Source organism: Corvus brachyrhynchos, unplaced genomic scaffold (genome assembly GCF_000691975.1).
Source record: "Corvus brachyrhynchos isolate BGI_N302 unplaced genomic scaffold, ASM69197v1 scaffold21, whole genome shotgun sequence".
NCBI classification, from domain to species: Eukaryota; Metazoa; Chordata; class Aves; order Passeriformes; family Corvidae; genus Corvus; species Corvus brachyrhynchos.
Genome location: NW_008236924.1, coordinates 6,783,713 through 6,793,939, shown reverse-complemented (window position 1 = coordinate 6,793,939; position 10,227 = coordinate 6,783,713).

Genomic DNA, 10,227 nt, shown 5'->3' with positions numbered 1-10,227 from the left:
AGGGACTCTCAGCCAGTCCCTCCTGCCTCCCCTGGAACAACCTCGAGGATGACATTGATGACATGAGGAGCCATTTCCTGTCCCCCAGCCCCTGCTGACCCCCAGCCCCCCGAGCCCTTGGCCACATTCCATGTGCCACATCCCCAGCTGAACCAGGCCTGATGTGACACCCCTCGTGCCCACCACAGAGCTGGAGGCTGCTGCAGCCCAGGGGTGAACACCCGGGGGGAGCTGAGCTCCCCAGCCCGGGCAGGGTCACCCTCTCCAGGGCCATCCCTCCCGCTGCCAGTGAGGAGCGGGTCTGGGACCAGGCACAAGCCAGAGCAAAGCCAAGAAGCCTTTGGAGCCAGCAGCACTGACAGCAATGGCCCACGGTGCTTATAAATAGGCAAGGGAGAGGGAGATAACTCCTGGAGTGACAGCAATAAAGGATAAAATTAGCAGCAGGTTCAGTCAGAAAAGGAGAGAGGGACACCCTGTGGGGCCTCACTGTCCTCCCTGTTCACTGTCAGACCCACCCACACCCCAGCATCCCCTTTTCCTAAAAGCTGGAACCTCTGAACTACGTTGTGGGACAATACCCCTGCAGTGGAAGCAGGAAGGCACAGGGAGAGCAGGGCAGCCCCTCCACGGGCCAGCTCAGCTTCTGAGGATTCTCCTGCCCCAGGGCTGTGAACAAGCAAACACAAAATCCTACAAAGGCTCAACAGAATCTGCTGCTTCCTCTCACACACGAACAAAACCACCCAGACACTGCACATGAATCACACCAGGGCTGCACCAAGGGCCTGCAAGTTTTCCTTCCAAGTTCTCTGCTGGCTTGATCAGTCAACCACAGCATGAGGGAAAACCACCACAAAAAGCCTGAAAAATCCTTCTGCCTGAGCAACACAACCAGCTCAGGCTGCAGTTCTCCTCCTCCTCATCATCACCTCCCATGGCTCCCTATTCCCATCTGGGCTGGTGGAGATGGGACAATCCCTTCAGGAAAGTCCCTTTGACAGAAAACCAGCACGCACAAGTCCACCTGCACAGCTACAGCAACCAAGGACCTAAATAAAATGCCCTTTTAAAAGTGATGCCTCCTCCCCATCCACTGCATCCTCAACATCCAGCACAGGAACAGCAGGAAGGGAGACGGCTCCCAGCAGGACAGAGGGCAGCAGCCTTTCCTGGAAGCAGCCTTGGATAACCCCTCTGCCAGTCCCTCTGGATAACCCCTCCCACCCAGCCCAGGGGTCACCCCACTTTCCTCCTCCCTCTGCAGCCAGGGAGCCAGGCAACTGCTGGCTGAATTCCACCCCAGCCACACACCTCCAGCTCCAGGGCTTCCTCCAAACCTGGCTGAAGTGACACTTCTCCAGCCGCCAGGAATCCCGCAAAGGGTCAGCAGCAAGGGAACACCTCCCTGTGTCCCTCCTCCTCCTCAACTACTGAGAGTGCAGTCTTTCTGGGAAGTGGTTGCTTTTCACATAAAAAGCCTCTTCCAAAGGAATTTGGAACTACTGAAAAAGGCCACTTATAGAAGGAAGTGTCATGATTTCCCAAGCCTCCTCCACGAGTGCAGCACCCCGGGCACCATGGGGGTGACCCCGTTCCAGCCAGGTCCGCAGTCAGCACCCCAGAAACAATGGGTAGGACACTGAGGGGAACCACAACACACCAAAGTGAGATGTCAGGAGGTCAGGTCAGCCATGGAAAAGGGAAACTGCTGGCTCAGAGGTGGGGGCTCTCCCCAGAGCTGACTCTGCAGCCAGTTTGCTACATAAGCTGGAAAAAGCAAAACACTCTGGCTCAGCTGGACCCAGGGCAGGGGCAGAAGCAGCAGGATGGGTGGTTCAGGTTAAAGACCAACCTGCTGCTGAGTCTGGCCATGAAGGGTTAATGCTGCTACAAAGGGAGAGCAGAGGATGCTGCTGCAAAGCAAGCTCCGGGCTCTGCCAGAGGCTGTGCTCACACGGAGCGGGATTTCTACACTTCCTGCAGAGAAAACTGCTTAACAGCCTGTATTTAATGTTCAAGTGGACAACAGGAACTGAGACTCCTGCCCCTTCCTTCCCCCGCAGCAAAGAACAGCAGGCTCGGGCTGTCTGTCCCCTGCAAGCCCCCGGACAGGGACAGGAGGGCAGTGCCAGTCCCCACCAGCAGCCCCTGCACCCCAAGCAGGGCTGCCCTGGGACACAGCCCCGAGAAGGCAGATCCGGGGGGTCACCCCTGCACAGCCCTCACTTGGCTGCAGGGACCAGGACACAGCTCTCGGGCAGCACCTCCCCAGCCACGCAGCCAGCGGGGAACAGCCCCAGCGCCCACAGGGCCAGCCGGGATGGGTAATCCAGGGAACAGCCGCTCTAATCAGCGGCCAAACCAGCCGGATTACAGCCTGCCAAGGGTGCTTAGAAAGCAGCAATATGGTGTCTGTCCCCACGGCCAGCAGCACAACAGCGCTTCGCGGGGTCACACAACATCCCTGCAGCTCAGGGACGCCCCGGGAAGGGGGTTTGGGACAGGTTTTGGGAATGGCCAGCTGGACCTGGCCCATGGATGCATGTGAGCACTCTGCATGGGACACTCATCCAACCTGGCCCCGCACTTCGTGCAGGAATCCAGCAGCAAGAACCTCTTGCCTGAAAACAGCGTTTGCAGCTGCCAGGATGGAGTTTTACCTGCCCAGCCCCAGCCCTTGCACCACTGGGGTCAGCATCAAGCGTCAGGGAAGCATCAAGAAACGCTTCATTTGCTCCAGAAGGTTTAAATCCCCTCTCTGCGCTTCCCAGCAAGGTCAGCAAAGCCCTGCTCCCGTGAGGCACTGCGGTGCTCTGGGCCTGGCCCAGTCCCAGAGACACTTCCATACAGAATTAGCACTGATTTGTTTATTAAACAACTTCTCCACCAGGTGGTTGGAGTTAATCAGTGATCGAGGATGGGACAGCAGCTGCTGGCAGGTTCCCCCTCTGAATCATCATGAGCAAATACACAAAACCAGATGGGCAGAGCCCACCCCACCTCCAGCACAGCTTCTGCCGTCATGTTCCACACAAAAGCCATGGAGAGGCTGCCACGGCTTGGCACACACTGGAGATGGAGGTTAGAGGGTGCCAAAGACAGCGAGGTGACCCCAAGGGCCATGGGCACAGTCCCTGCAGTCACCCCAGTCAGGACCCCCAAGGCAGGGAGAGCATCCCAGACCCCATTTTGGTGCCTCTTCCACACACACACAGCCTCCAGCCAAGCCTTGTCTCGGCAGCACACCCAGGGAGGCCACATCCCACCTCACCAAATCCCAAAACTTCATTGTTACCATGGAAAGTTTACAAACACACATTCCCTACAAACCACGCTTCAAGCGAAAAACTCAAAACTGCTCAGATGTGCTAAAGCACAAAAAACCCCAAGATGCCCCAAGACTGCAGGTCCAGGAGGTGCCACAGCTCCGGCTCAGCCTTGCCCTGCAGCCAGGGGAGCACTGGGCACTGCTGCCAGCCGAGGCATCCCCTCCTGCCTGGATTCACACACCAGCGTGGCTCCGTACGGCAGCGCTTGCCACAGGGACAGAGAACCCTTTGTGGGCTGAATGGCACCATTGACCAGGCTCACGCAGCAGATCAGACTGGAGCAACACGCTGAAGACATGAATTATTTCCATGGTATTTTAAGAGATAAAGGTTCTGCGCTTCGTGAAAAACAAAGTTATCCCTTGGAAGGGCTGCCTGGCTGCACAGCTAAAATTATACCTGGCTGCCCACCAGCCCAGCACCCCGGCCACGTCATCGTGCCACCCCCAAATCAATAACGCTTGGAGGTATCTTGGGAGCTTTGCCAGGCCAGGACGCTTCTGCAAAGCTTCCCAAGATTCCATGGAAGGCACTGGGGATCCAAGGGAAATGAAGCCAGAAGGACCATCAGGGCCCAAGCTGCCAGTCTGGCGTGTCCAGTGTGACATCCTGCAGCAACACCAAGGCAAGAGGCCACTTCCTTTGACTCCCACTGCTCCAGCCACTCTCCTGTTTTCCCCTGGTTTGAGGAAGTTGATGGTCAATTGGAAGGAACCCTTGCCCTTCTGCCCCACTTCTCAACCTTGCATCAGCCCTGGACTTCCTCAGGCTCTGGAGCCCTGAGCCCAGCGCCGAGCCTGCTTTGCCACAGTGGCAAAGGTCTCACAGCCTCTCTCCATCCTTCCTGTTCAGCTTTCCTTAGCACTTGCCCATCAAATCATATTGCAATAAAGCCACTTTTGTGACTCAGATCTTTATCTCACAGTGGCTGAGACACTGCAGAAGCCCAGCTCATGTGAAGAGCTCTGCCTTTCCCCACACACAGTGTCACCAGGGTTGTGACTCTGGCAGGAGAGAAACTGGTCCAGGCAGCAGGGATGGGTTAACAATGCAGTTAATGAAGTGTCCCTCACTAAGGGTCCCACCTGAAGGGACTTCAGCACAATTAAACAATGACCTCTCTATCCCACCAGGAAAGGAAGACTTTGGAGATGCCCACCTGTCCCACATGGAAACCCTGGATGATGTTCTCCACTTGGCCAAACAGGATTTTTCGGCAGGAACCATTCGGAAGTGAAGTGCTCTGTCTTGTGCCCGGCACAGCCTGGCCCTGCCCCAGCTCTGCATTAATCAGGTTATTTTAATGAGCTGCAGCAGCTCTTGACTCACAGACCACCTGTGGGGAGAGTGGACAGAGCTGATGATGCGGGGTGGGGACGAAGGGCAGCGATGGCAGATGGAGTGACCGGAGCTCCGCGCGCTGCCTGCGAGTGCCGCCGCAGGTGCCGGGGCAGCCGAGCCCGCCCTGCCTGCAGCCAGGACACGGAGGAAACAAAACCCAGGAATGATGTAAACGATCCCCGGAAAGGCTTCCCATTCCTGGAGAGACTGAGGACACAGATGTCTGCAGCTGCAGGGAGGCCTCACTCCCAGCAAGGAGCAGTGGGGCTCAGGGAAACACGGGCCTGCCAGAGCCCTCCTGGCAGTGCTGGACACCACTACGTACCCCCAGGATGGTCCTGGAAGATAAAGGGCCCGAAGCCAGGTACCACCATCCTGGCAGGCAGCTTCCAGGCTGACCATCACCATGTAGAGAACCAGCACAAACCCCCAGCACCGAGCAGAGCCCTTGCTGCCCCCTGCCCAGGGGGCTTCTGGTGCTCTGCATGAACATGGCAACATCCCAGTCCTCCCACAGCCCCCAGAGCATCGCTGCCCACAGCTCCTGGTGGGGCACAGCCCATCTGCCCCCCAGCACGAGGCAGCATTCCCCGGATGCCATCCCCACTCTCCTGCACTGGACACAGAGTGTTTCGCGCACTTAGCAGCAAAACAAAATAAAACGGGATTTCTCCACTTCCCCACCCAGCTCCCATGTCTGGCACTTCTCCCTGTGCTTATTTTTGTTCACATCCTGGTGTTGTTTTATGGCAGCAGCCCCCAGCCCGTCCCAACCTGCAGCCACAGAGTTTGCTGGGCAGGCAGCCAGGCGTCGGAGAACGGGAGCTCAGGTGGGAGCAGGCAAGGTCTCCGAGTAAAACCAAATGTAAATATTCACCACTCCAGCACAGAGGAGGGATGCATCCAAACAGCAAACACAGGCAACAGCTTAAGTGCCTGGAAAACATCAGGGACATGGTAATGAAATGGAAAATTACTGCCCCGGCTGGCACTTCCACAGGCAGCCAACTGCACAAGCGAACAATGTGAGGATGCAGCAGTGAAAATCCCTGTGTCCCAACCAAGCCAGGGATTTGGGCACAGTGCTGGCTCAGAGAGAGAGAGATGTCAGACCAGCTGAGCACAGCTGTCCCACTGCACGGAGCTGCCTGACCTTCAAACCCCAATCCCTGACCGCTATTCCCAAAACAAGGATTTTGAACATCGCATTTCCCCTCCACCTGCACACTGCCCCACTGCCACTGCTCCAGGCAGGTCATGTAAATGCCTCCAGCCTTACACCTGCGAGAAAAGATTCTCCAAGGGCAGGATGGAAATGCCATGTTTTACTCACAGCTCCCCATTTCCCCCAGTTGCCTCACTGGGGAGTGCAGGTCAGCCCCTATTAGCCTAGCACTGCTCCGATAATTGCAATTTCTCTGCCCAGCCTTTTCCTCCAAGTGCCAGGGGAGGTTTTTTTTTTTAATTTCTTCCTGGAAAGTCTGCTCAGGCATTGGAAGAAGCTGCCCAGGGAGGTTTGGGGTCCCCATCCCTGGAGGTGTCCAAGGAAGGGCTGGAGGTGGCACTCAGTGCTCTGGGCTGGGGACAAGATGGTGATGGGTCACAAGTTGGACTTGATAATCTTGGCAGTCATTTCCATCCTCAGTCATTGTGCAATTCTGTGATTCCTCTCCTCTCCAAACCCTGGCACGACCCACAGGAAGGCTGCAGATGACTTTACCCTTGTTACCACAATATTTCATCGACTGGAGCCTGGAATCACATTTCATTAGGACAGAATGCCCTGCCCGAGACAGCTAATCGATTTAGAGGACACTAATCCAGAAGAAATTTGCTCCTGACCCAGGCAATGCCCATTAGTGGAGCAGAAGGGGGTCTGGAAGGGAGGGGGGTCCCTGCACAGGGGGGCTGTGGTAGAGCCCCCACCAGACACCACTGGGGGGGAGCAGATTGCTTCAGGCACTGGCCCCGCTTCTGGATTAGTTTGTTATTAAATCTCATCAGTTAATAGGTGGGCCACAGGGAGCCCACTTGATTTCTCAAGGGACAGGCACCAAAGCATCGGGGCCCCCAGGGGATGATGGGCCCAGAGACCCCCGTGCCCCAGGTGGGGAGGGGACCAGCGCCCTGTCCCTGCGGGCAGGACAGGAGGCCTTCCTGGCACATCCCAGCCAGGCCATGGCATGGGGCAGTGCCTCCCCTGTCCCCCCTCTCTCATCCCCATCCCAGAGGCAGCAGCTCTCACCCACAGCCAGGGCAGGGAAGCGGGGTCAGCTCCCCGCCCCTCCAGAAGAGGTTCTGCACAGCCTCCTTCCGTCTCCTCCCAAGGAGGCTGCGGAAATCCTTTTGTCGCCGGTGCTCCTCCACCTCAGCTGTAAGAACAGGAAAAATCCCACTGCGCTCACAGGAACATCAGTGGAAGTGAGTCAATTTTTCCTGCTAGTGAGAGAGAGAAATATAAATTAAAATCTCCAGAGGAGCCTAGGGAGGCACGCAGGGTGAGAACAGGGATGCACAGCCCAGGGCGCAGCACAGAACCATGGAATAGTTTAGGTGGGAAAAGCCCTCTAAGATTCTCATGTCCAACTGCTCCCCCTGCACTGCCAAAGCCAACACGGAGCATTGTCCTCATGTGTAAAACCCCTCCAGGGATGGTGACTCCACCACTGCCCTGGGCAGACTGTGCCAGTGTCTGACCATCCTTTCCAACAAGAAATCACTGCCTTTAACCTGGGCTTTCTCCCAGAATTCATGGGAGAGACACCCAATGCTCGGCTCTGCAATGGTTGGATCTTTTTGTAAAGCATTGCTTAGCAACCAGCACTCAACGAGGGCATCGTTCTGGACAGACGCTGCTTCAGTGAGAAAAAGAATAAAAAGCCAGCAAAGGGATGCTGTACCAGGCAGTGTCAGGAAAAGGCACATGCCAAGTCTTTTTACAGGTCACTCGGCCCAGAGAACCCTTCACACCTCCCTCATTGCGGATCATGGAATCCCAGACTGGTTTGGGTCAGAAGGGACCTTAAAGCTCATCTCATTCCACCCCCTGCTACAGGCAGGGCCACCTTCCACTAGCCCAAGCTGCTCCAAGGCCTGCCTGAGGTCCAAAGTGCAGGGAAGGGTGAGGAAGCCGCACCCAGCCCTTGGCTGTCCCGTCGCCCCCGCGCTGGCACAGGCGGCTCCGGCGCACGGCTGCGCCCGCCGCTCCACGTGCCAGAGCCAGATGGTCCGGAGGCTGGTGTGCTTCCCACAGCTCCAGCTAGAAACCCGCCTGGCATCGCGGCACAGACATCCCCTTCCCCCTCGGCGCCACGGTGCCCACGCCACAGAGCATCCCCAGCGCACCCCCTGCGCCCCAGGAGGGCCGTGACTCCCCAGCTCCCACCAGCAGCTGGGAGCAGAGGCAGAGGAGCGCAATTCCCGGTTCCTCCACGCCACACTTGAGACCATCCTTGCCATTAACAGCTGGGGCGATGCCCTAAAGATCCCGCCCTGTCAGGAGACCACGGGCCCAGGGCCACCAGCGCGGTGACACCGGGTGGAAGCACCTTTGGTGCGGGGAGCACACCAGGAAAACGGGGAAAACATCGCTGTCCCCGCCGGCGCGGTGACAGCCGCTCGCGTGCCCGGGGGAGGACGAGGGGGATGATTCACACCAGAGCGAACAAACTGTGCAGGTTCGCGTACAAGCTCCCCCTCGCTTTGCCTCCCCTCCCACCCACCACGGTCACGCTACAGCTACTCATCCCGGCGCTCCTGGGAAGTGAGGGATGAAGTAACCCGAGCCCAGCGATGGATCCCTGGCACAGTGCGTCCTGCCGCCGCCCCACAGCGCGTCCTGCCGCTGTACTGCTCCTGGATGCTGCAGAAGGGCCCCAGAATGCCCCAAACCAGAACCACAGCGTGAGCAGGGTTTGCTTGGGCACACTGGCACCGCTGCTGCCCCTCGGACACGGTGCGGGGGCCGAAGCCCCTCTGCCAGGGGGAGGAATGCCAGCCCCTGAGCAGCCCTGCCCGGGTTGTGCAGGGATGCTGCCCTGGCTTTGGCATTGCTCCTGGGGTTCAGGGAGAAGCACACCACGATTTTAGGGTGCCTGTGGAGAGAGGATGCAAACAAAGGGGTTGGTGGTCCCCCTCTGCCAGCCGGGGAGGGGTCTGGCAGCACAGCAAGGGCAGAAGCGACTCACCCCATCCCACCCCTGCTACTGAATCAGCCGGAGAGGCACCACGTGTGCCAACCTGCAGAGAGCACAGGGACACGCGGGCACCGCCGCTGCCTCCCACCCTCCCCTCAGCAACCATGGGAACGGCATCTCCTCACACGGATTCCCAACGTCACTGCGAGCTGCTGCCAGCAAAGGAAAGGAAAAAAAGGAAACCTAAACGAGCCCACCACCCCCAGCTCATGTCCAGGGCACACAGGTGATGCCACACACCTCTTGGTCTGGCAGCACTGCAGAAACAAACGGAGACAGATGACTCAAGCTGTGCCAGCACATCTGCAGCCCGGGGAAAACAGCCTCCTGACCCAAATCAGGCAAATCTGCTCCATGCTGGAAGCATGAACAGGACACAGCACGTAGTAGACTCCCAGTGCTGGAGGAACACTGGGACATCCAACCTGGCCCTTTGCATCCCCTTCCCCAGTCCACCCCCCCTGCTCAGAGTCCCTCCCTGGACACAGGTGTGCACTCTTGTCTCCACCAGCTCCAGCAGTGCCAGCCCCTGCCTCTCAGAGCTGCTCTTTATCCCAGTCCATCGCCTGCCATCCCAAAAGGGTGGGTTTAACCTGGCAAAGGACACGTGCTCAGTGCGGCCCCGCAGCTCCTCCAGGCTCTGTCCCCACCCCAGCGTATCAGGACATGTGCCCAGAGGTGCTCTGTGGCACGCTCCCAGTTACTGAGATCTCCCAGCCCTGTTCATGAGCCTTCTGTCAGCACAATGTAAAAGATGTAATCATGGACACAGACTCCTCTGCACACCCAAACCCTCGTGCTCACCAGCTTCCCTGCCAGTGCTGCCGACAGCCAGCCCCGGCTCCAGCCCAGCCCCACCTCTCACAGCACTTGCTCAGTGCCTGCTGCAGGACCCGAGGAGCCCAGCCCGCTCTCCCTGGCTCCCACCATCAGTTCCCAAACCTGCCAGCACTGCGGGGTCGTGGCTGGGGTGGGATCCCCCTGGGAGACGGGCGAATGCTCCCTGGGGATGTTGTGAGGATCCTCCCGCATGGATCACAAGAACGGCAGCGCACACGGGGGAACCGCTGCAGCATCCACACACGCAAGTTTCCCTCTGACAGCCAGGCAAAGACAGGTGGGATAAGTGTGCAGCCCTCTGGGGCCAGCCCTGCCGGCACCACGATCCCTCCAGGGCTCACAGTGCAGACCCACCACCACAAAGAGCATCTCCCAGGAAGGAATACGCTTCTCTTGCTAATTTCCACTGGGGAGGAAGAGGAGGATCAACTTGTGCTAGAAATGAAACACAGTATTATCACCTGTCCTACCCCTCATTTGAATAAAATCCCAGACAAGTTATTAAAGATGTGGCTGCA